Here is a 25312-nt window from a genome sequence, read left to right as displayed (position 1 = left end):
CGGCCGCGCCTCTGCCCGCTGCCGGACAAACTCCTCCGTCGGGCTGCGAACGGAGAGCCCCGGCTCCGGCGGCAGGGCCGTGTTTATGTAGCGCGGCCGCACCTCGCGGGAGGCGTGGGAGGCTGGCGGGAGGCAGAGCCGAGCGCACGGGGAGGAGAAGGGGACGGCCCTGCACTGACGCAGGGTCCCCCGTCGTCGTCCGTCCCCCGTTCCCCCCCTCCTTCCCCGGTTGCGGTGGGGAGCCTCTCCCCGCCCGGTGCGTGCCCGCCGGGCTCCCGTCGCCGTGGGCGAGCACCGCGGTGCGTGTCCGGCGGGGGTAAAACCTTGGGGTCCCGCCTCTCTCCCTGCCTCCCCCTGTGCCCCTGAGCGAGGCTCTGGCTCCGGCTCGCTCCTCGGCTTCTCCGAGGCGTCTCGTTTTCCGCAGGCAGGAAAAGCCCTCTGTTTGCCCCGAAGTGCAGGAGCGGGCAAGCGGCGGGACGCTGCTGCTCTCCCGAAGGCGCTGTGCTGCAGCCCTGCTAATCCTCCTAAGGCTTGTCCCAACCCTCTCCAAATGAGAACCCCGGCGAGATAACTGTGTCCCCTCCCTCCTGTCGCCTTCGCAGGAGAAAACGCGAGCCTGCGGTGCTGCCCGCTCTCTCCTCCCGCGGCTCCCCGGCCTGTTTCGGGCTTGCGAGACACCCCCATGAAGGACTCCATAAAACCCCCCGCCGATCCTCATTCCCGGAGGCAGACGCACGGACCGCACCGTTGGGAGGCGCCGGGAGCGCCGTCCCAGGGATGCCCCGGCGGCGAGGGACACCTCGGCGCCGATGGGGTCCCCTCCAGGTGCCTGACAAGCAGCACTTCAACCGTGAGAGCCGGGCTCCTCGTGTCTGCGTGCATATTTGTGTATTTAGGTGCCCTTACAGCTCAGATTTAATTAGGATTAATTAGGTACATCGGGATCTGCGTGAAGCATAAGCACCTATTTAACATGCGTTGGTAGAAAGCATTTGTTTCAGGCTTTTGCTTGAATTTAATCTACGCTTCTGTGTCTCTCTGCAAGCAGCGGTAAAGAGCTGCTGCCTCGATGCATTCAGCTGCTCTCCAGTGGGAGTTCACGCGTGCTTTCTTCCTCGAGAGAACAGCTCGGAGGACAGGAATGTCCGACGAGTGTGAAGACAATGGTCAGTGCTCTCTTTCGTAGGGGGAGCGAAGCCCTCTCCAAACTACCCTGCTGCAAGTGCTCCATTGCAGTGGTCGGTGAAGTAGAAATCAAAAGATGCAGAGGCAGGGGCTAGAAGCCCTTCAAAAAGTGAGAAGTGGGAAAGGAAGGAAAGGCAAGTTAGTTCTCGAGAAGCAAGATAAGTTTGCCCAAGAGAAGAAGAGGAAGAAGAGGGGGAGTTGAGAAACAGAAGTTTTGAAAAGGGAATGGGTGGTAAAAATAATGTGTCAGGGGAGATCTGACAGGGAGATACTGTGGTCTGGGGAGAGTGGACACTCAGAATTTACAGGAGTTACATCTGAACAAGACTAAGAATATGGTTAGAAAGATGTGGACCACTAGTTTTTCCATGTTGGAAATCCAGTTACCAGGGTTTTGACCAAGTATTTTCATTTGTGGGAGTGGAATGGCAAAGTAGGTTAATCTGACGCTTTGCTGACATTTTGTTACAAGAGCTTGTTTCTATTTTCTTTCTTTTTTTTTTTTTTTGTTTGGTTTCGTTTAGGTTTTTGTTTTGGTTGTTCATTTTTTGTTTGGGTTTTTTTTGAGAGAAGTAGAAGAGAGGTTAAAACAGTTCTGAAAGATGAGGGAGGAAATTAAATAATCTTGAATTAAGTTGTTTTGCCACCCATTTAAACACCTGAGTTTGTTGCTGGAGGAAAAAAAGGGGGGAAATAACATGACATGTACTGCCACACACAGAATTTTTGTTTTCTTTCTGTATACTATTTCAGGGGCAATTCACCAGAGTAAAAGCACATGAAATTTTCACGTGGTGGTTTGCTGGTGACAGTTTTATGGAGTTGCTTTTACCTCTTGGTCTCTTAATGTGGCATCTCCCCCCACATCACCCTGCTCCTGGCCATACTTAGCAAGAAGCCACCTCAAGAGCCTCCCACAGATTCGTATTTTAAACTCCACTTCCCTAGTGTGGGCTCTCTATTGAGAGCACTGTGATTAAACTGTGCACCCAGAGGATGAGATCATATAATGCTTGAGCAGGCGCTTATTCATAGCAGAACTTGCAGTGGAAGATTTTGTACCTTACCAGCAGGTGAGTCTTAGCCCATATTTGAAAAATGGGATCTTTAATTCATCTGTTAATTAAAATAATTTCATTTTTCTGGCATTAGGTGAGTATCAATGCAGGTTAAGAAAAAAAAAAAAAAACACTAGCATATTCATTAGACTTGACTCTGTTTGTCTTGAGCTTTGTTAGATTTGAGACCAGACTTGATAAGACCTGAGCTTAATGGATTCTTCCAGTGCATTTTTTCAGAAGCTTCAGAGATGAGTAAGTTATGCTGCTGCTGCAGCCACTGGCTCCTCAGAGCTCCTCTGCCTGCCTTCTGTCTCGTGGGAGATCAGGTGACAAGGACCCACCTGCTGCTGTGCAGCACCCTGGGATGTCCAAAGCCATGCACATCAAAGGGGTTGGGAGGAGCACAGTGACACAATAAGGTATTTGGCCCACTGTCCCAGGTTTTTTTTGAGGGCACAAACCAGTCCATCCCACTGCTTGTTCTCTCTGTCAATGTGAAGCTGACTCCAGCCTCCCCTTCTAAAAGGGAGCAAGGAGCCTTCTCAAGACACTGTTCATACAGCCTGTTCAACAGCCCTGGGCAAAGACCCAGCTTGCAGCGTTTGTCTCTGAGATAGATGTCATTTTCTGGGCTTAAAAACATGCCCAGCACTGAAATAACTGTTTTGAAGCTACGTCTCTTCAGAGAAATGATATTCTGTGGGCATCTCACTGCTGCTTTATGCCTTGCCTGGCTGCGAGGCTTTGGTTATTGTGACTTCTTTCGTCAACAATTTTTTCCTCTTTTCACAATATGTTCATCTAATTTCTTCTCCATTTCCCATCTCTTTTCATTTGGCAACGTTTGTCTCAGTGAGGAGGATTGGACCTCGTCTGTGGGTATTACAATGGGTAAATATATCAACAATTTTTTACTTATGTGTCAGTCATTGGGTTGCGTAACACAGTCGTAGTGGTTTATTCTTGTTTTGTGTGGGAGACAGTGAAATATTGGTACATGTAACATTAAAGGCTGCCACAGAATGCCTCCTGTAAGGCATACAGCCCCCATAAAGGCTGGTAAATATTAAATAGGGTCTAGTGAACAGACAAGGCTTTATGACAATAAACATGGAGTTGAAAATCTCTGACTGTGCAGTGTTGGGACATTTCTGGGCAGTAGCTCTTACAGGTAAGACAGTCACATGTCAGTGTTTGCTATTAGCTGCTGACCAGAACTAGCTACAGGGACACTGTCTTAACCTGTCAGGATACAACAGTTTTTCTTCTTTTAATATTTTGAGACGTTTACATTGGTTTGGGGGGGATTAGTTTAGTGGATTGGGGGGGGGGGGGGGGGGTGTGACTTTTGTTTGTTTGTGGGGGGTTTTGCGGGGGAAGCTTTTGTTATTTCCATGTTTACAAAGATACTTCCATCGCGATGGGCCCCTGTTTTGCATTTTGGGCGGTACACCCACGGATGAGCCAGGTTTATTCAGGGAGGACAGTTTTCTTCACAAATGGAGGAAGGGTAACACCTAGTGGCAGTAAATCCACATTGCTATTAAGAAATACAAAGGGCTCCAAAGTATTGCCAGCGTGACCCAAGGCAGATAAAGAGAAAACGATACTTTTTCGGTAGATGTAAACTATTATGTCTTCAGCTTCTTCGTGAGAAACTTAGTTGGGCAAGAGCATATTTTATCCCTGTTCTGAACAGAAATTGGTGTATTATTTCTTCTAGCAGTCTTCACTGTGTGAAGAGGTATAATATTGCTTAGAAAATACCTAATTACATATGACTGCATTGTTTGAATTTTAATACTGAGTTCAGTGAAATATTTAGCCTTCTGCATAAAATCATCAAAAGGAGTTAATGATCTAAACTGAATTGGAGGTTCAAATATGCTCATTCAAGCTTCACAGTCTTGTTAAGACAGTGCAAGAAAAAGAGTCTACTAGTCCCACAGCAGAGCATATTGCCTAAGAGTCAGAAATCCTTTGCTTTTTTGGGACTTGCATGCTCTCTAAAATGTGTGCAGTTCCATAGGTTTGACTTTGACAGTCAATGGATGGCTATAAGGCTGAAACCTTTCCCATTTCTGAGTCATTGTTCAGAGTGAACTTACCAGCCTCGGCATTATGCTCAAGTGATACCAAGTAATATCTCCAAAAACTTGAATTATGCATTATTCCACCCAATGACAGAAGAAGAATTCAACTCCTTTGAAGGAGAGGCTGCCTCTCTCTGCAAACTCAGTTTCACAGGCTGTATATAGTTGAACACAAATGTATACATTCATAGATTTCAATATTTCATGTGAATTGTAATGAATGTTACCTGTCAAGTTACATCTGACAATATCTGTTCATAGAAATTGTTTTGTCTGTGTTTGCATTTACAGCAAGATGCATTTAGCTGGAACTGCATGTCCTAGGAAATCCAGCTGCTGTGGAAATCTGCACATTCAAGCATGAAAGATGTTGAAGAGCCAGAATAACACAGGCTGTAAGGGACCTCAGAAAGTCATCAAGGGCTCATGCACTTTCCTCTTACCAGGGTGCTGCAGACATTTCTTTGGATAATTTTGGGAGGGCAATGCTGTGCAGAGTGTGGAGAAGAGGGAGGGAGAGAGGGAGGACAGACATTAGCAGTGTATTCTGTGTCCTTGGCCAATACAGAGCTACAGAGTGTGACTGAGAAACGTAATCAAGTGAGCAATTAGTGAAGGTCAGAGCTGGGTTAATTTCCTTCAAGCACCTTTGTGAAAATTAGCAGACAAAAAGCAGCCTCTCAATGTTGTGGGGACATGCAGGTGGTTTCTGCCTCAGTGAGCAAGAACGCTGAAGGGGACACCTTCCACACACGTCTTGAGCATCACTGAATTTGGAGAACACAGGAAAAGAGGCTGTGCACCCTATGTCAAATGGGGAAATACTCCCAGCTGCTTCTTTTCAGGTGATCTCTAGGAAAATGTGCTAATTGATCTCCTGTTTTGGTTAATTATAAGGAAGTTACAGCCCTGTCCAATACCAAGGGAGCAGAGGACAGCTGTGTCATTTTATAACATGCAGTGGTGTGGTATTTTACATGCACAACATCTGAGGCTTTTCTCCTATGCTAAATTACTCACAACCCCTATGGAGCAGCTTTAAATCAGAGTTCTTTTTGTGAGCCCTGGCTCTCTGAAAGTAATCTTCTGTATCTCTGTGAAACATTTCAGTCATGTCTTCAAATCTTCTCTCAGCAATTCTCCTATCTGTGAATAAATAGCATTCTGACCTGGCTTCTACCACAACAACAACAACAGAAACACAATCAGGCCTCTGCAAAACATGAGTGGAAACTATATCCATCTTCTGCATTACCATCAGTGTGAGTCAAGAGCCTTAAGCTGTCTCTTAGAACTTAACAGTGTGAGGATTCAGCAAAAGAGCTCTCCTAATAGGGAAAATACAACTCATTATCTAGCTAATTAGGATAAAAAAAGCAACTTCTACTCCCCCTTCTTACCAGCCTACCTTCCTGTAGGGTTGGACAGGCTTCAGATAGGTTTTAAAGGGGTAAAAACACATTTTTTGGTGCTTTTGGATACAATCAAAAATAAGAGCATTGATTTGCAGAGGAGCAAGTTAAGGGCTGTACCTAAGTCTATTCTGAGAAGTTGATCACAAGAATGGTATCATTCCTGGGTAGGAATTCTATCCAAGAAAAAATGCCTTTTAATGGAACTTTTTAAATCTACAGGTCTTACTTACACCTTTTTCTTAAAAAAAAAATGTGTTTTATAAAAAGGAATTTAAAATGTATTGATAAAATTATTATTTTTGACAGAGTGATCCCTCAAAGGTAGAATAGTTAATAATAATGACATTGGTGATTGTGCTTCAAATTTTTGTATTCATTTTAGCTGTGATTTGGAGGTATACTGTTCACTAATTGAGCATGTTTCAAAATCATAACTGTGATCAGTGAACAGTAATTAATGCATTTGTTTTTGCTTTCTTCCACTATGTACCAATGCAAGCTGTGCTTAACTAACATTAACTCTTTAAGTTAGATTAAAATAAGCAAATGAAATGCAGACTTTCATTTCAACAGACTCAGACATTGAATGTGCTGCTTTGTTCTCTTTGCTTCTTTTTCTGTTGAAAACAATTTAAAATTCCCATTATGTTTAATAGAAGAAATATCAAAATCCTTAGCAGGGGTGCTTACAGCATCTGCAAAGGTATGAAGGGAGTGAAAGCTCACAGCACTCTACTATAGATAAGTTGGTAAATTATTTTTTTACTACTTTAGGTACCTTGCTTGACTACCTGAGAAAAACATGTTTGCACTAGTTTAGTTTGCTCCTCTGCTGAGATGCAAGTTTGTATCCCTACTGGTAGAACTGACCTTAGTGCTGTCAAACCCTGCCAGGCTTGTGCAGTGTTTCACAGTCCCCTGCTTGCTCCTGTCCCCCCAGGGTACCAGTCCTGAAGGATGCTCTGAGTAGAGGTGGTTCCAGCTCTCCACTGTGCTTCTCAGTGAAGTGTCTCTCCACCAGATTTCATCATCTCTCAACAACAGCTGAAATGAAATTAATAAAATCTCATTAGAGAATTGCTATTCACTTCCACAGAACTGAAGATTAAAAACTATTTCTGTAGACATAAAGAGAGAGAGAGAACCTTCAGTGTTAGCATACTCACACTTGTTTCTCCTTCTTTGGCCTCAGAGGCTCCTACATGGTGAGTGCAGCTCCACAAGCTCTTAGCTGCTCCAGACATCCTGGAAAATGTCCATTCTGTCAAGAACTTGCCAAAGCACATGTCACCAATGGCTACAACTAGAGTTCATGCCAGTGAGGACATCTGTGAGTGAAGGCTGTAATTACACACTCTTAGCTCCTGCAGGCAGTGTATCTCAGCTGTTCAACCCGTGCCAGAAAGGGATGCTGGAGCTCCTATTCACTGATACCCTTCCTGACCTGCTATGTGAAATAATGTGTCACAGAGAATATATTTCAGTTACTTGGCAGGAGAAATTATTCACTCCAAAACTGCCAAAAATCTCTGCCTAGAGGGTGAGATAGCAGACAGCCTTCTGTTAGGGCCAAAATTGAGTTTGCCAGCACATTTCCTTCAGCCCTTATCCTTAGCGGTGTTTCCAGGACTTCTCTTACCTGTTATCCACTGCATAAACCAACCTGATTTTTTCTTTGGACTGAGCCAAGCTTGAAGAAACTTGGAATCAACTTAATCAGGCATAGCTGATGTTACCCAGCTTGCTGATGTGCTGTGCTAATGAGATGTTATTGCCCAAAGTAATGAAAAGCATCTGTTTCTTACCTGTAAAGAAAGGCTAAGGGTTGCTTCTACTTGCTTGAAAGTGAGTTTGACAAGCTTGTCTTCCTTCTTAGAAAAGTTCACTGCATTTATTTTGCTCTTGGCCTCTTGGAGAGGCCCAAATAGAATTCAGTTCATGTGTCTAGAAAATTCTGAATGTGCTTTCCTGTTGCAAGTGTTTACATAGAGGAGTTACTACTCTGCTTTGTAGGGATTTCCTGTAAGATATCATCTATGTATGCTCCATGTTTGTAAATGCCAATATATTATCACTAAAAATAAATATATCAACACAATAAATGTTTGAGAGACATGTAAGAGATATATGGAATGAAGAGTGTGTTTAGATTTCATGAACTTTTAATGAAGTAAACATCTGGATTTACAGAAAATCACAGCCAGTTAATTCCAGCAGCCTACAGAGTCTTCAAGCCCTTGAGAATATAGGAATTAGATTTTTAAGAGGCTATTTTATTTTTGTATACTGCAAGCTGTTGAAAAAAAATATTATTTGTTAATTGCTTATGAACTAAGCAGAGGAATTATCTTTTCTGTATCAGCAATATGACAACAGCAGAAATATATGCCCCAAAGTTTTGCTAGCCTGGAAAGTGCTATGCCCATGCAAAGCAAATTATTTATTTGTTTTCACCTTTTAATTTTTCATGAGTGTTGTGTTTGTATAGTTCTTGCCAAAATGCCTTTCTCAGAAAACGGAAAGCTTTCTTCATTAATGCTTGTAGTTTTTAACAGAATGCCAAGAGTCTAGATTGTATCAGAACTGAGTCCCTTAAATAAAATCCCTTCAAATAAAACAAGCAGAAAAAATCTATTCATCTCAAGGAGGTTAAATCACATATAAATAGGTTGAGATTATAGGATGGATCTTAGTGAAGGGGAAGCTTATCTGAGGAGCAGGAGATAAGCAGAAAGCCTGCAGTCATAGTGACAGTAAAAGGCTTCTGAAATAAGAAAAGATCTCTTTTTAAGTCAAGATACTGGTTGTGACTGACAGTCTGAAAGAGGGAAAAAATTAAAACTACCAAGTATAAGGATTGTTAAGAGGGAAGAAGAGAAAGGAAGAAACTAAATATATAGCTAAGGAAAAGCAAAAGAAGTATGGAATTATTATTTCTGTATTTTATAAGCCCTTAGGCACATCTCTTCAGTGCTTATGGGGAGTACAATAACCATGTATTTAATACTGTGTATAATACTGATATATATAATACTGACAGTAAATGTGGTTATTCAAACCTGTTTGATAGGGGAGTGACTTGAAAATACTCATCAGTAACCTGCCCAAGTGATGTCTCTTCTTAACTTCTCAGCCTCTGTCCCCAGGTCAAGGCTGATGTGGCTCTCTGATTTCTAGTGGACAAAGATGGTGTCTGGATCACTACCAGCTGAACACAGCAAGGCTCATACTCATAGGGGAGGTCCTCATTACTTTTTCCAAGAAATCTCTACGTTCATCCTTTTACTGTGCTGTTGCTTCTTTCCATCATCCCCAGTGAGTGCTCAACACACCTCCTTTGGGGCTTTTTTGCTTTGTAGTAGAAAGAAAATGTTTGTGAAGGCAAAGGAGGTGCTTACCTATAACCCCAAGAGTCGGCGTCTTTGCAGGTACAAGAGGGCATACCTCAACAGTGCCAAGTTAGATACACATCATGCATCCAGAACAGGGCTCAAGAGTAGGATGGAGGGGAGGAGCAGATTCATGGAATGGAGAGAGTCTTCTGGTAGCTATAGGAAGGAGAAATATTTTAAGCTATATTTATTATGAGTAATCATACTACCCACAGGAGCTCTTCAGAAGTGAGCTGGGCACATTCCAGCAGTATGTATTTGATATACAGGTTGGGAAACGTCAAGGGAACCTCATCTATACATACTATAGTGCCTGATATGCTGTAAAACTGACTGTAACATCTGCCCAAGTAGTTTCTCCCTGCTTCATGTAATTTATTCTTCTACACAAACTTTTTCTTTTCCCCCATACATTGAGCAAAAATGGTTTTTCTGATATTGCTATTCCTCTATGAAGAATAACATTTTTTTTTACTAATCTCAGCTAGGTATTGTCAGTAAGCTTATTGGGCATTTAAACCTTACAGACCACACCAGATTAAGCTAATACCTGGTTTGTTCCATTCACCATACCTTATTTTGAGTGTTCTTGTAGAATTTAAGCAATTTCTCTTCTATATAGAATTCAGCTTACTCAGAGCAGAAAATACAAGGTTGTATAAGAAAATTTTATGACATTCTAAAGATTTTTGGTTGAAGACACAAAGCTTATTAGAGGTCTTAGCCACACAACTTACATTAATTGGAGCTGCTTGCCTTAGTCTTGGACTAGGTGATCATTGTAGGTCGCATCCAACTGAAATATTCTGTTCTGTTTTCCTCAGCTGTGGGTATTTCAAACCTTGTTATGCAAATCACAAATCCATCCACACCTCTTCTGGCAAATTGCTGCCCAGGAAAGCATAACTAATTTAATGCATTAATCCCTACCCCTGAAGCACAAACATCTATCACCTGAGCTAGGAAGACTGTAGTTACGCTTATGGATTTCAAGTTACTGTGTCAGAGTGAGAAACAAATATACTGTTAAATGCACATGGAGCCTGAACGTGTTTTGTCTGCTGACACAGTGTGACTAAGAAAATATGTACAAATTTACCCCATATGTCTTTCTTAACTTCTACTTTCCATCTTTACTTAGGTTGAACTTTGTAGTAGCTAGATATATATACAACCCCTAGTTATATTCAATGATTTCTTGATTATTTGAAGTAGTAGTAGTATTTTATGTGTTGTGCATTCTAACTAGTCTGGGAATATCAGGTCCAATGTTTGTGTTAAGATTCATAGTAGTTTTCCTTAGAAAGGACTCTGAGTACGTTCACAGTGCTTTCACTCAGAAACCTCCTAGCCTGATGCATCCAAATGAGGACCCAGTTAAATACACCTCAGCTGGGAAATGCCAGGCACCTGGCTGCCCAGGAGGTGAGGCTGTATTAGTCCTTTTCTCACACTTGAGAATCATGTCTGTCTGGGGAAACATTCCTTTGCTCCACTCTTGTTCAAGCTGCCAGTGCTAGAAGCTAACCTGCCTGAATTTGCACTGCAGGAGGAAAGAGATACATTGGGATGCATTTGTTTCTGTCAGCTCTTTTTTGACATCCCAAAGAGTTTCCAGGCGCAAATAAAGATTACTGAAGGCAGCAGCAAAGCAGGGTTCAGGCTGAGGGATTTGAATGATTCATGAGCAAGGACTCTAATAGGGAAGAAGAATGGGCTTACAGAGTGGTGCTCATGCACCTCGGCAGTGAGGCAGCTGACAGCTTGACTTGATAAGCAAGGATGATCCTGATTCAAAGCATTGCAAGACAAAGCATGAGCAGGTGTTAATGCCACACCGTGTTCCAGGCACTGTTTTTAATATGAAAAGCAGTTTTCTTTAGAATCTAGCACAAAAAAAAAAAAAAAAGTGGTGTTCCAAAAGCCAGGAAGCAACTCTCTCCCAGTGAAATCAACATTGCAAATGTAAATATAGAAGTTGAAATGTTGGCCTCTCTCAACTTGGTGGCTGCAGTTCCCTGCAGCTTTTGCCAGGATGCGTGACTGGCTGCACAGCATGCACTGTCTTTCCAGATGCACTTCTGTATTTCATCAAAATGCTTTCTGGGGGAAGATCTGAAATTGAATTTCTGAAATAGTACAGTTACTTTAAAATTTACATAGGCATTGTTGTAAGAAAAAATCATCACCCTTTGTCAGTTTCTGGAAGCTTTTGCAACTCAGTAGTTAAATCACAGATTCTAATCTAATTCTTTATTAAAGTGACATCAAAAGCTTCAGGGTCATAGGCCTAGCTGTTAAAATTCCAGTATAGTTTAATCAGCACTGACTTTATAGTAACCCTTAGATATCCTTCACTATTCAGTCTGTTGTGTCTGAATTTATTTGCAGAAACCACAGCTCTTGCCAGCTACAAACATCTGTGCCCCATTTCCACAAAACTTTATAGCAATTGTAGTAGCTACTGGTTTTTACCAATAATGTACCATTTTAGCCTGACAAATATGATGATTTCTAATATGACCTTAAATAGTGTTGCTTTAAGTGCAGTTCTGATAGTGTTTATCAAAGACAAGGTGTGTAAGACTCAGGCTAATCATTTCATCTGTATAGGACAGGTGATGCAGAAGAGGAGTAAATACATTAACGCTTTTAGGTCATGCATGTCAATAGGATTTTGGCATGTTTTTCTTGCATATTGTTCTTACGTCTATCACTCTTGTCTGTTGCCCATTGTGCCTTTCTTTAAGGACAGCATTGTTACTATAAAGCCTCAGTCTGGTGAGAGGTTAATTGCCTGCAGTTTCAGTAAATTCCTAACCAAACTCTCTACACTGAACTAGCCAAAGACAACAGCATCAAGGGTGTGACTAAACTGCAAAACAGGGTGGCAAGGCAGCTTGCTTTCTTTTTAGGACTGTGACAGTATAGTAGAGGAAAAGTATTGTACCTGAATATCTGTATAGAGGCTTTGCCCCGGGGGGTTCTGGTTGTCCTTGATGGGCTGCAGCTGCGATGTCCTTAATTGGGCTGCAGCTGTAACCGATGAAGATAACTGGGATAAAAGGGGGCAGGTTAGCCAGTCAGGGAGAGCCTTGAACTGAGAGACAGCAATATGCAGAAGAAGGAGTCTGTGCTGTGAAGATTTGCAGCTGTAAGAATATGCCAAGGAGGTATGGACTTTAGAAATCTGATAACAACAATATGGGACTCCAGAAATAGAACAACAATTGGTAGCCCTGATGTGATAGTTGGTAGAAGATGAGACAGTCAAGAGCTGTGACAGGCAAGAGCTGTGGTGATAGCTGGTAGAAGATCATACAGCCAAGAGCTGCAAAAGAACATAGCCTTTGGGTCAAGGAGCTGTGAAAGAGTATGGCCTTTGAGCAAGGAGCTATGGGTGTTGTACATGGCCTTTGAGTCATGGGAAAATGTATGTATTGTACTTGAAGTATTGTATGTAAAACCTGGTTCTGTAAGTAAAAGAAAAGGGGGAAATAAAGTAGAGGAAAAGTATTGTACTTGAATATCTGTGTATAGGCTTTGGCCTGAGAGGTCCCGGTTGTCCTTGATGGGCTGCAGCTGTGATCAATGAAGATAACTGGGATAAAAGGGGGCGGGCTAGCCAGTCAGGGAGAGCCTTGGAGGGGTCCTGGCCTGAGAGAGAACAACATGCAGAAGAAGGAGTCTGTGCTGTGAAGATCTGCAGCTGTAAGAATGCATCGAGGAGGTATGGACTTTAGAAATCTGATAACAACAGTATGGGACTCTAGAAACAGAACAACAACATGACAGGACCATAGTGGTAGCTTATGTTATTACCTGAACCTTTGCAAAGATCAAAGTTTGGTATTTAATTTTATGGTGAACAATTTTTGACTATAAACTTTAATTTTTTTTAACATTTACTTTTACAGTAAATACCAACTTTTCACATCCAAGCTTTGAGAATTCGACTCAATTACATTTGTAGGTCCCTTCCAGCTCAGAATTTTCTGGGATTCTACAGGAAAGCTTTGATGCCCTCGGTGAGCATGAGAGCCACGTCCCTGGGAGCAGCAGGTGGCAGCGCTGTCTCTGCTCTCTGTTTTTAAGCACTGCAGCAGCACAGCCAGAAGGAGCCATTTCATCACGAGTGTTTAATAGTTCAGGTTCCTGCAAACAAAGGCACTTCTGCCTATGGGCAGTGCCAAATGGCCTCATCAGGTGGAGTGAATTTATCCTCCAGACTGTAGCCCTCTTTCTCCACGTGGAATTCCTCCAAGTCATGCATACGGTATTTGCTCCAGTTTATGTAGCAAGGAGTAAAGGTCTATAGCAAAGTGTCCAAGTGACTTTTCTGTGCTTTTAATTTTAACCCAAGATTTATTTGCCTAAAAATGGTTGAACTGTATATCTTTACTGATTTTGTGGGCAGCATCCTCTGGCAGGCACAGTTCCATCCATCCCTAGAGGTTCTCAGCAGTAGATTCAGTAGCAGTGTCAGGGGCAAACACTGCTCCTGCAATGAGGCTTCACCAATCCTAAGGGCTGGTCAGGAAGGCAGTAGATCGATGTCTGGCCATGCCTTTGTCTTCTGTAGCTGCATTTCTCTTCACAGAGAAAAGCAAGCACAACTTCCCAAGGATATTGCTGGGATTCACGTTCTCTGAATCTCAGAGAAAATAAAAACCAATTCTTATCTCATTTACTGCTCCTGTGTTTTGGAACAAGTGGAATGCATTGAGAAGATTATTTACCTGAAGGAATTTGCTTGATTGGATTCTGGTGTGAGTGTTTTGATTCATTGAACAATTCAATTTGTGTGTGTGTCAGGGCTGTCAGCTGGTAGTCATGCAATTCTGTGCAGTTGAGTTGGGTGCTTGTGCAGATTCAGAGTAATATAGTATTGAATAATATAGTATAATAAAGTAATTAATTAGCCTTCTGAAATCAATGGAGTCCTCCTTGTCATTCCTCCCGGACGCCGGGGGTTATCCTGATTTACAACAGTCTTCTCCATGTCTGCAGACTCTGCTTGTGGGCCATGGCTCCGAGATCACACGAGTGTGCTGATGGCTCAGGAGCAGGTTGTCTTGCAGACAGAGAACTGAAATGGTCCATGACTCAAAACGCAGAATTAAATTTAGGCAATGTAAATAACCAGGGGTCCAAAACCAGTGCTTGCCCCCCTCATGCTCTGCTGTTTATCAGCACAGACATACCGAATAGGACATCTGCTACCTGCAGGGAGTGGGGGCAGGACTGAAGGAGGAGCAGGGACAGACTGACAGCTGCTGCCTTAGCTTGTTGGAGAGTGATGGGGAAAGGAATGACTTGTTACAAATGCGTGATGAGAGTAAGCCACAAGACCAGGCCATCAAGATTAGTGTGATCAAGTGGCATTATCCTTCCTTTTTTAAATTCTCCTTTTTTTCCCACTGTATTTTTAACCACCAAGACAAAAACAGAACAAATGAAAACAAGAAATGTCTTCTGTGGTCTGTTATCTCAAGAGGATTCAGATAAAATATGAGTTAGGTCACAGGAAGCAAGATAAAAAGCATAACTATAAACTGAGAAAATAAGTGAAGTAAAGAATTTTTCTTTGAAAGGATGAGATGTGAATCATTGAGGTCAACAGTTTCAAGACATGTTGAACTAGATGTTTGCCAAATCACCAAAGCATTTCTGTCAGCTTCTTTATTACATAAATATGGATCTGGTTTTGTTTTTAATCTGAATTCCTTAAATGGGACATCTGAGTTATTTGATGCAGTGTCAGCAAAATAAAGAAAACCCTTGGCCTCTCTCAAAATACATATCAGTCAAAGTGGAGACATTTGAAAGTTCCCCTCTGAGATAATCTCTAAAATTTATTCCCATACGGGTCATATTCCAATATACGGGTGTCATGTGAAATGCTTTTTCAGTAAGGGCTTGGATAGTTTGGTGAATCAGCTGAGAAAGGCCAGGGCAGACAGAAGTGGGAAAAGGAAATGAGCAGAATATGCTGACCCAATGTTCACTGCCAGGACTGAGAAAGGTGATATAATTTGTCCATTGTCCTGCTTTGGACTGAAATGGGCTGCATTTGGCAATGGGTAAACTGACAGTAGTAGCACAGAGCAGCATTATATGAGTGAAATTAAATTAAATGAACACACACATACAAAGGTTTGTAGGAATTACAGACCCATCTTCAGAATTTTGTTAGCATTTTCAGAGAATCACAGAATAGTTACTAAGATTATTATTGAGTCCAGCTGTTAACCATATTTTGTCCTTTCCTATTGCATGTGACAGTTATTACTGCCCTTCCCACTGAATTATTTCTTTAGTACTCACAGCCATGTATCACACTGCTGAATCAGGATCACAACAAAACTTCCAAACAAAAAATACACGAAGCCCAGTGGGGAAAAATAAGGGAGAGTCCCAGCTGAAGTAGAGGAACTGTTCATTTTATGATGTTTCTGCAAGCTTCACATACAAATGGAAAGAAGATGCTAATGTTAAAGGGCAGAATAAGGAACAAGTCAAAAAAAAAAAAAGATGGTAGATGTCATAGGAGGTTGTCAGTGCAGTCTTGTGACTGGTTAGCTCACAGAGGCAGTGAGGTCTTTTGAAGCTTCCTCTCCCTCTTTAGTCAGTCCCTTTAGAACAAGCAGATCCCAGCTTCAAAGGCTGCAGGGCTTGTCAAAGAAGAAAGCTGCCTGCTCCTCAAGCCGTGGATGGCAGCTCAATGTCCCACAGTGGTGGTGGTTCCCATGTGAGGCTGCCCAGCTTGGCGGGGTGGGAGTGGTTACACAGCAACTCCTGTGCTCAGATGGCTTTGAAGGGTTTATGTGTTCTCCCTGCATTAGTATTGATCCTCTCCGTTTGACAGGACTTCCAAAGACTTGAAAAGATACTTGGTAAAGCATTTTTCTTACTTGATCCCTCCCCCAGAAAGTCTAGGGGAATCCACAGGCTTCCTGCATTCGAGCTAGTTTTGTCTAGTTCTTTAAATAATAAGGTTTTCTTAATTAAAGTGATTGTTATATTTTCTTTAAAACTGCCTCTACTTTTTCTTTTTTGTCCTACCTACAAAGACTTTTCCCAGAACTTACTGGCACTAAAGTAAGTAGAGAATTTTGTACAAGAAAGCTGCAGTGTTTATTTTGTCCATAAAACACTTCATTAGAGAACATCATTAATAATGACATTTACTGACTCTGAGGAGACAGAAGGTTAAATGCATTTCAGTATTTTCCAAGTCTGTGTATATCGATCATGCAGCCTGTCATTTCTGGAAAAGATTTCTGAAGGAAAAAAAAAGTCCCTAATACAGCATCTCTCTTCCTCATTTGATCTCCAGTTTCCCATTTCTGCACTAGTGTATTTTAAATGTGAACACCAGTTATATTTCAACAAAGCTTTACTGTTTGCTATACTTTTCTTCTGATATGTAATGAAATTGTATATCTCAGCATACACATTTCCCTGCTGTTGACCCTGCTTCCCCTATTTGCAATTGGATTTCCATTGAGCTTCAGCAGCTACTTGCAAGTGCTGCATCCCCATTTGCAGCACAAGCCTTTAACCTGGAAATCACCTCTGATGTGTGACTTGTTCTTATGGGTTTATTTTCATGGTGTATTTAGAGACCAGCTATGCCAGCCCAGGAAATTTTCCAGAATGCAAAGCAGGTCATGAGCAGAGTGTCTGGTAATGTGTCCATGAACAGCATATTCACAGATACTTCTCTGGTCTTCAACAAAATATAAATCAAACAGCAATATTAGAATCTGGCACTGTTCTTGTTATAGCCATTTTTCCAAGTCCTATTGAGTTCAGTTAGAGCTAACTCGGGCAGGATGGGTGAACTTGGCAAATTGTGAAGCCTGAAAAAAAAGGGATAGAATGAATCTCAAGAGATCATTCTCAAAATCCATATCTGCACCAAGGCAGAAAAAGAAACCTTGAACTAATCCTGGCAGATTGGGGTAATACATTGGTAATGATTCCAGTAAAGGAAATTCCACAAAATTCTTATGTACAATATTTTAATACCCTTCCTGTTATAAAGGGATTTTATCGCATAAGTCAAGAATCTGATAAATATTTAACAGTTTTCTTTTTGTTTTCTTTCTCAGCAGATAGAGCAAAGTTGTTCAACACTCTCTCTTCTAAAATATACAGATTGTATTTTTGTATTGTGTACAGAAGTACACTTCCACATTAAAGCTATGCCAATCTGAAGGTCAGATGCTGCAAAATGAACCACCCTACATTTTTCTCCATTCAGCCAGCCCTCATGTGATTGAGATGAACCAGTTCAGAGGATAAAGTGGAGAAGCATTCAAATAAATAATAAAATTTGTTTCCTAGCAATTTAGTTTCCTGGATTAAGCCCGAGGGAGGGCATCAGACAAGTGCCAGTGGTCAGACTGGCTTAGCTGTGATGTGAAATGGAGTAGCTTCCCTTTTCTAGGATAAACCTCCTCATATCTCTTTCACAGACCATTATTTCCAAGGCTGTTATTGTTCTTAGGCCCCTCTGAATATTTTCCAATTTTTCTGAATCTTTTTCATAAATGGTATATTTAATGTATTTCTTTATCCAAAGAATATTTAAAATGTATGATCCAGTTGTGAGTGAGCAGGCCATCAGAAGCATAAAAGAGATCAGTTTTTCCTCATATGCTCTTCTGCCCTAATTTGTGTGTGCTGTTACCATGACTTTGCCTGCCTGTGTAATAACTGTTCTCACAAGATGGATGGATAAACACAAGTGTGTCACCCTGTTCAAAGCTTTTTCAATTTAAGAAATTCCAATTTCTTAAATTCAGTGCAGTCATTCCAATCTGCACCTTTCCCTATGTGGTCACTGCTCATGTGGACATCTTATCATGTTCCATTTTAACTTAAGACATCATCTAAATTCCAGAAGAACTTTAAGCAAGAGTTTCTCTAGATGGGGTAGATAATTTTCCTCAAGTTTCCTTCTGTTTTGCTCTGTGTGTACACTGACCTACATTGAGAGTAGGCATATGACATATTCTCAGTCTTTCCTGTAATCAGAACTCTTTTGGGGTTAATGGCTTCATGCAAGTATAATTTTGTGGCACTCTAAAGGAATAAGATGTTAAGATTCGCTGTATTCTTTTAGATATTTATAAATTTAGATTTTTATAAATAATGTATATTTCCCAGTATAGATTAACTCTTGATTTACATTCATATATTTCTCTCAACACATGATCTAGACTCTTGAAGAATTTTTTTCTTTTAAAGCCATCACCACCTGAAGCCATGTAGTCAACTGGGAATTTAAGTTTTCACTCTAACAGTTTCTCACTGTTATCACTGGAAAAATGGGAAGCCTGAGGATACAGCAACAGCAAAGTTAAAGCAGTAAAAAAAATATATATGCAGCCTTATAAATCTCACCAATTGTTAACAACTGTGAGGCTGGAGTTTGTGCTGGAGAGTGCTGTGGGTGAAACCCACACTGTAAATAAGGTGCAGCAATTATGGTTCCATCACTGACTTGTATCCCACCACAGGCTCTGGTAAACTGTGTGCTGCTCCATCACTTGTAATCAGGTCTGGTCTGAGATGAGCCAGATTGTTCAGAAACATTCCAAAATGCCTGATCTGAAGCAGATGATTGCCAGGCTTTCCTGGCCTTCCTGTCAAGGCTCTTGTGTGGTTCTCAGAGTGCAGGAGTGACCAAAGCCCACGGGCAGACTGGACACACTGCCCTGCAGGCTCAGAGATGATGTGGGAGCTTTGGGCAAGCTCTCTCCCCTCCAGGCTTCTTTGTGGTGTAGTGACATGGAGGAAGGAATCCCACTCACCTTCATGTGCTGCCTCCCCTCTGGTGAGACCTCAGTGAGCTTTTGAAGCCCATCTTTCCATAGCCTTACAGGAATTTCTCAGGATGCTAGGGAGGGAGGGAGAGAGGGAGGAAGGATGGAAGGACATGCTGAGGGTGGACAGACACCTACCAGTTTTGTTCAGCTGGACTCAGGAGCAAGCTCACCACATATTTTACTCTGTCAGAGCACAGGAATGTTTCTGGGGCCTGGGAAGAGAAGACCTATGAGGAATCAGGGGACTTTACTGGATGGGGATATTTAAGGGCTTGGGTATCTTTCTTCTCCTTCCTTTCCTTTCCTTTATTCCTCTTCCCTGCCCCACAAAAATGTGCTTTTCCAGTGTGTTTGTGAGACATGTCATGTTTTATTCCCACACAGTCATATATCTTCTCTTTTCTCTCCTCCTTCACTGTCTCCATCCATCTTCACTAATTGACCTTGACTGGAGAGGCTTCCCAAACCTGCACAGAGTAGACAAGCATGGGGAAATATGCCTGGCCCTTGCTAACACAGGAAGAAAAAAGGCAGTGCAGAGCTCAGCTGGGCTGCACACGTGGGGGAAAGTCCTTTTGCCAAGGGTAGTAGGGTGAGACAGCAGGAAGCTGTGGGGAGAATCTACTTCTCTGCATCAGTCATTCCCTTCCTCCCTAGGAACCCTTGCTTTGGCAGCAGCAGCTGAACACAACAGAAGCGCGAAGCAGCAATGGGTAGGTTGGGCTAAAAGCCACTCAGATTTATTTTTTCTTTCACAGGCAACATAGACCCCAAACTATCTCTTACAAGCTGCTGCCAAAGGCAGCTTCCTGCTTTGCTTTTGTGGTGAAATAGAATTGCATTGGCTCTGCCCTGTGGATGGCTGGTGGCAGGGGGATTTACACCCCACTGCAATTGTGCCGGCAGCCCACGATGGGCCATAACATTTCACTGCTCCTTCATTTGAGACTCATTTAATTCAATGGGGAAAAGAATGTACCTCCTGTCTTTTTGGACTTCCCCAGACACCCCTCCTTGAGTTTAATAAAATATCACACCAAATCAAAGAAAGAAAAAGGAAAATAAATGCCCAAAGAAAGCATAGACTTCAAAACAGACTTCAAATCTGCCCAATTTGATAAAGAGTGGCAATAGCCAGATTGCAGAAATAGAAAAAATCTTCTGACTGTGGAAAGGAGAAGTAAGAATGGTTTATTTCCATATTATATAAACCCCAAAGTCATGGTGATGGCATTGTGCCATGCAAATAAGTCACCAAAGTCAGGATAAGCTGTGTGAGCTGGTGGTACCACTACCACCACCTATTTTCACTGAAAATGACCTTTTTCATAAATAAATGCAAGACTCGAACATCACATTATTTCCCTTACAGCTAACCCTAGGGCTCCTGCAATAATTCAAGACCATACAAGGAGGGACATCTTCCAGCTTTTGCAGGGAGGGAATAGGTAAATAAAATGCTGTCCTCTGCATCTGACAGTAGGTTTCATTTTTAGGTGAATAGTTTTAAACCCTGCCAAGACTGAAGCATCAACATGGTTGATCATTCCTATCATTTTGTGAAAGTAGTTATTTTTTCTTGATTTTTAATTCTTCCTGCATCTGGTTGAATCTACTATGCTGAAGATGAGTAATCATAGGGAAAAAAGAGTGTCATTATAAATTCTAAAACCCAAAATTCTTCAAATGCTACTTATGTAAAAAGGACCAATTTAAATCAAATCATTAGCTTCTGCTTAGATGCTCAATTACAAGTGCGATAATATAAATGTTTTATGTATTCACAGCTCTTGTGTTCAAATTTAACCTTTCTTCCATTTTTGCTGTTATTTCTCCCTTTTATAAATGTTGGTGTAATTAAGCCCATTTCCTCTTTAGAGGTGAATACACAATCACAGCTAGAAATTCCTCAGTATGTTTTACAGTCTGAAATATGTGATACTCAATCTCAGAGCTAATAACTACCATGACATGTTTTATAATTGCACCATAAATCAGAGACTGCTGCATTTTAAAGTGTAATTTCAGGCTGTTTTGCAATATTTCTTGACACTTTTAGAAGTACATCAGGGTGGAAAATGCATAATCTAGCTGGGTACAACCACAGATGAGGAAAAAGCTTTTTTTTTGCAGTTCTTGGAGTGCTCCAAAAGAGCAGGGACATATTTGTCACTCATGGGATACCCAGGCTGCCTCGGGGATCTCAATGAAAGCATGATGTCTGATTAGGTGTCCAGCAGCTAGGAGGGAAGGGTGGAAATTAACTCATGGCAAGAGCTTGAAAAATGGGCACTCCATGAGCAACAAGTACTGTGTGTGGATTTTGTAACACGGCTCATTGTTTAAATCTTTCCAGGAGGGGCCATGTATGGGAGGGACAAAGCTGAGAGCAAGAGAGAAAGCACCTGCCCTGAAAGTTGGAGGAACAATTCTGTTAACTCACACAGCATCTTCCAGCACCTGTCTCAAGCCTTCTGCAGCTGCTGCCAGGTAAATTATGGACTCCCACAAAATTAGGTGATTTTTTTTACCTGTTTATGTTTGAAGAATGCTGCTTTATTTTTCCTTCTGGTTCTGCTATATATTCTATAGGTGTTATTTTAGCCCTTTTAGTGCATACAAAAGTTTGTAATGAGTCTTGGATAATTTCTTAGGGATTCCAAATCCCTGAGAACTAGTATAGATGCAGAGAGGCTCTTTTACTCCTTAATTACTGGTTAAGCTTGTTGTATACTAGATTTTGATACTGTATCTCCCCACTGGACCACCACCACAGCCTTGCTGGGGCCCATTATGTCCTGACATCTATCCTTGCTCTGAAGTGACCAGGAGCATCAATTTTCTTGGTGCCTTTCTGTGTATGATCCACAGCCCAGCACAGTGGGTAATGCCTCATTTGCACCACTGGAGTTCTGCTGCTAATTTAATTAAAATTGCCACATCCCTCACATGTGCTCTCACTAGTTTGGTCTCTGCTCATGAAACTCTGAATTTATGCTAGCCAAGTTTTATCTTCTCCCCAAATAGCACAAGTCATGTAATGACATCTGGCTGCATCTTGGACACATAATGTAGACATCGTGAGCTGCTCTTTGATTAAGAGAGCAGAATGTGCTACAGGCTGCCACAGGCTGCCAAAACCAAAAAGTAGTTATGGGAACTGCAGGTACACAACACCTATGTGATGTCCCACACCCACTGCTATTATTCCTACTGGTGATCTTTGGGAGAGACATTAATGTCAATGGCTCCAACATTTGGCCACTTGCAGAGGCAGCAGAGTGCTGTGCTGGGGCAGGGATTGCACCCACCAAGGGGAGGAGATGAGTTTTGGGGTAGGTAGTGGCAAAACCTCTGATCTAAATTAGACAGAGGGGAGAACACCCACCACCAGATTCTGGGGTTTGAGCCAGGTAGGATAGAAGGTCCATAAGAAGCAGGCCCTGCAGAGGGGGAATGGTGTTTTTTATCATGCCAATTGTCCTTCCTTACACTTCTGACTTAGATGTAAATCCCCCCACCTTGGGGAGGGTCACATTCACACGCAGGCCTGAAGGTGTTTATCCCTTCTAATGGGGCATAACTGGCTCAGCTACATGAGGTGCAGCTATCCTATCTTAGAAGGCGTCATAAACTATCAAAGACCCCCCAAAGCACCCCAGGCTCATTTCCTAGTCCTTCCACTGAAGGACTCCATGTGATCCACAGTGTTGCAGCAGAGCCTGAGGGTGCTGCAGAAGACAGGGTAAAACTGAGTGCTGGCACCAGTAAAACAGGTAAAGCTTGTAGCTCTGGTGAGAGCTAAATTGGTTCAACAGGAATGTCATGGAGCTGCAGTGTCTTCTCACATTGTTACAGACCAGGTCTCTTCACACTACTCCATAAATGATGTGTCTTGAATGTGATCCTTAGGGAATATCCCAGTATGTCTGGTGCCTCTATCTTACAGCTCATTTAAGCAAACCAGCATCTACATTACAAGTTAAAATGAGCCTTGAGGTCTTGCATTAAGGAATAGCACTGCTAATTTAGGAAGGCAAAAAGGGCAGTGTAATGTAGTGCACTGATCAGCACATTGACTCCTAGCAACCTTTACCAGAACATGGCTGGGAACTTCCAAGATTTGTTGTGGGAACTTTGAAAAAAACAAACAAGGGTGATAACTTAGAGATTTCACTGCCGCTCCCACTAGTTGTGCAAGTAAGTGAATAAGAGAACTACTGTAGGCTGGAAATTTCCAGGATGATACATTTCATGGTGCAATCATTGCCTATTGCATTTGCTGTGTGTTATTGCTGTCTAAGATTCTCACCTTTTCACTGTAATTAAATATCCCAGTAGAGGGAAAAAGAGAAAGTTCTGAACTTGTAACTTGTTTTCAGACAGTCAGCAACAGCAGAGTCTCTGTAAACACAACACACTGGCTGGCACCTGTCTCCTGTTTTCTCATCTAAGCACAGGCCATGAACAAAGTTACTTCTTAAAAGCTGGCTTGGAAAATAGGAAGCCTGGGCTCTGTATTTTGTCATAATTTTTAATATTTCCTTAGAACAAAAGGAGCGTAAGGCTAGGGCCAAAATTGCTTTCAGTAGCAAACATACAGTTTGCAGGTGTGGGCAGAGTTTAGCCTAAAATAACTGGAGGCAAAAGAAGGGAAAAAACTGCTTAAAAATGTGGTGTCAGCAGGAGAAAATAGACTCTGTGGGGCACTGGTTTTCTAAAGCCTTGTTCTGTAATCAACACAGCTCATTACTGTAGCTGCGTGCAATGCTGCAAATGACATTTGGATGAACACATTCTGTCTTTCCACCACACTTGCTAGTTAACAAATTGTCTGCCCAAATTGCTGAACCATGAGTATTGTGTCAAAGAAGAGGAAAGCAGCAGACTCCCTTTGTCAGGGTGCACAGGCTGTACCAAAGTCTCAGTCACTGATTTCCAACCTCCTTCTGTTCAGACCCCTAGGAATTCTGCTGTGGAGGTACAGGACTTTGTATAGATGCCTGTTCCCCCTGCAGTGATAATCATATTGCTTTCTTTTCCCTCACAGGCCACAGTGTACACCTGAGCCTGAGGTCTGCAGAGCACAGTTTGGAAATTGGTTTCCCAAGCAAAGGTACTGTTTCACTTCGTTCTTTTTTAAACAAAAAGTCACTTTCTTGTAGTATCTCAGTTCAGTCCATAAATATACTAACGTTATTACTGCAATGCATGGGACAGTCCATCCTGCAATCAAGATCACAGAAGGAAGTGACCACATATCTGAGATCAGCCAGCAGCATGTGACTGCACAGCACACTGCAAGGCACATCACAAGTTCTGGGTCCCATCCAAATTCACTTTGGAGTCTCATCATGGGATTAAGGCAGTGGAACTTCTATCTCACTTGAGGAGGAGAAAGAAATGAGAAACAGAATGGGTTTATAAATTATATCCCAAAGGTTTTGGGAAAGAGGGTGATCTTTAGGGTTTTGAATATTTTTTATTTAATATTTTTTGTGGTTGCCCAGGGTGGCTGAGGAGTCTCTGTCCTCAGAGATATTCAGAACCTAACTGAACATAGCCTGCTCTGGGTAGCCTTGTTAGAGGCTGGGCAAGATGGTGTCTGGAGTTCCCTTCCAACTGCAGCCAGTCTGTGATTTTATGGTTCTGAAATTTAAATATTTTCTTCCAATTTTCTGAGAGAAGAATGAGCTGAAAGAACGGAAGTGAAAGTCAACAAAATCTTTCCCTTTATCAGCCCAATAGCATTAACTTCTATTAACCTTTCTAACCACTGCCAACCTTGTCAACCTGAGCAATCCCAATATGTCAGTTGGATTTTATCAGCACCAAAGATAATTCTTCAGGCTACCTCTGAGGTTTTCCTCAGTGAGGAAATATGGGGGGCAAGGAAGAAGCACAGATGCACATTCTATCTCTGTGGGGTCAGGATTTGGCAAAACAAACCCAGGACACGTGCTGGCATGTTTTATGTAGATGCAAGTTATATCTGCATGGGTGAGGAAACTGTGTCATACTCATAGAGAAATGTGTGGGAATAGGTTTAGTAGCCATGCTGAACAGCTGCTCATATTTAAAAGAAAGGACAAGGGTTTAAATGGAACCTTCACATGATGCAGGTTAGCCTGTACAAAATTATGTTTGCGTTTGTAAGGCTGGGTTTTAGGAGTCCCAGGCCTTTGGTTGTATCCATGCATGACTCATCACTGCTTCTGTCATTTAAGGCCCTTTGTTACCCAGTGCCATTTTCAGCATCAAGCTCTGCACCAGCAGATGATACCCAAAAGCAGAGCTGGCTAAAAGCATAGGCAAAATAGGCAAATG

General features: G+C 42.0%; 1 protein-coding gene across 6 annotated transcripts in view; it reads left to right on the top strand.

The window, feature by feature from the left end:
* Positions 1-977: 977 nt before the first annotated feature.
* ACOD1 (aconitate decarboxylase 1) overlaps positions 978-25312 on the top strand; it is a 33582-nt gene continuing 9247 nt past the window's right edge. The window contains exons 1-7 of one of the 6 annotated variants that reach the window (XM_077173590.1): positions 978-1166; positions 3100-3137; positions 4631-4734; positions 19643-19698; positions 20358-20433; positions 21342-21475; positions 24036-24101. The gene's annotated coding sequence lies outside the window, so the exon portion shown is untranslated. Of the gene's footprint in view, positions 3138-4630; positions 4735-19642; positions 19699-20181; positions 20434-21341; positions 21476-24035; positions 24102-25312 lie in introns of those variants that run through there. The other 5 variants (XM_077173589.1, XM_077173588.1, XM_077173586.1 and 2 more) reach the window with 5 other exon arrangements.

This window comes from Agelaius phoeniceus, chromosome 2, assembly GCF_051311805.1.
Source record: "Agelaius phoeniceus isolate bAgePho1 chromosome 2, bAgePho1.hap1, whole genome shotgun sequence".
NCBI classification, from domain to species: Eukaryota; Metazoa; Chordata; class Aves; order Passeriformes; family Icteridae; genus Agelaius; species Agelaius phoeniceus.
This window is presented reverse-complemented; position numbering and strand designations above follow the sequence as displayed.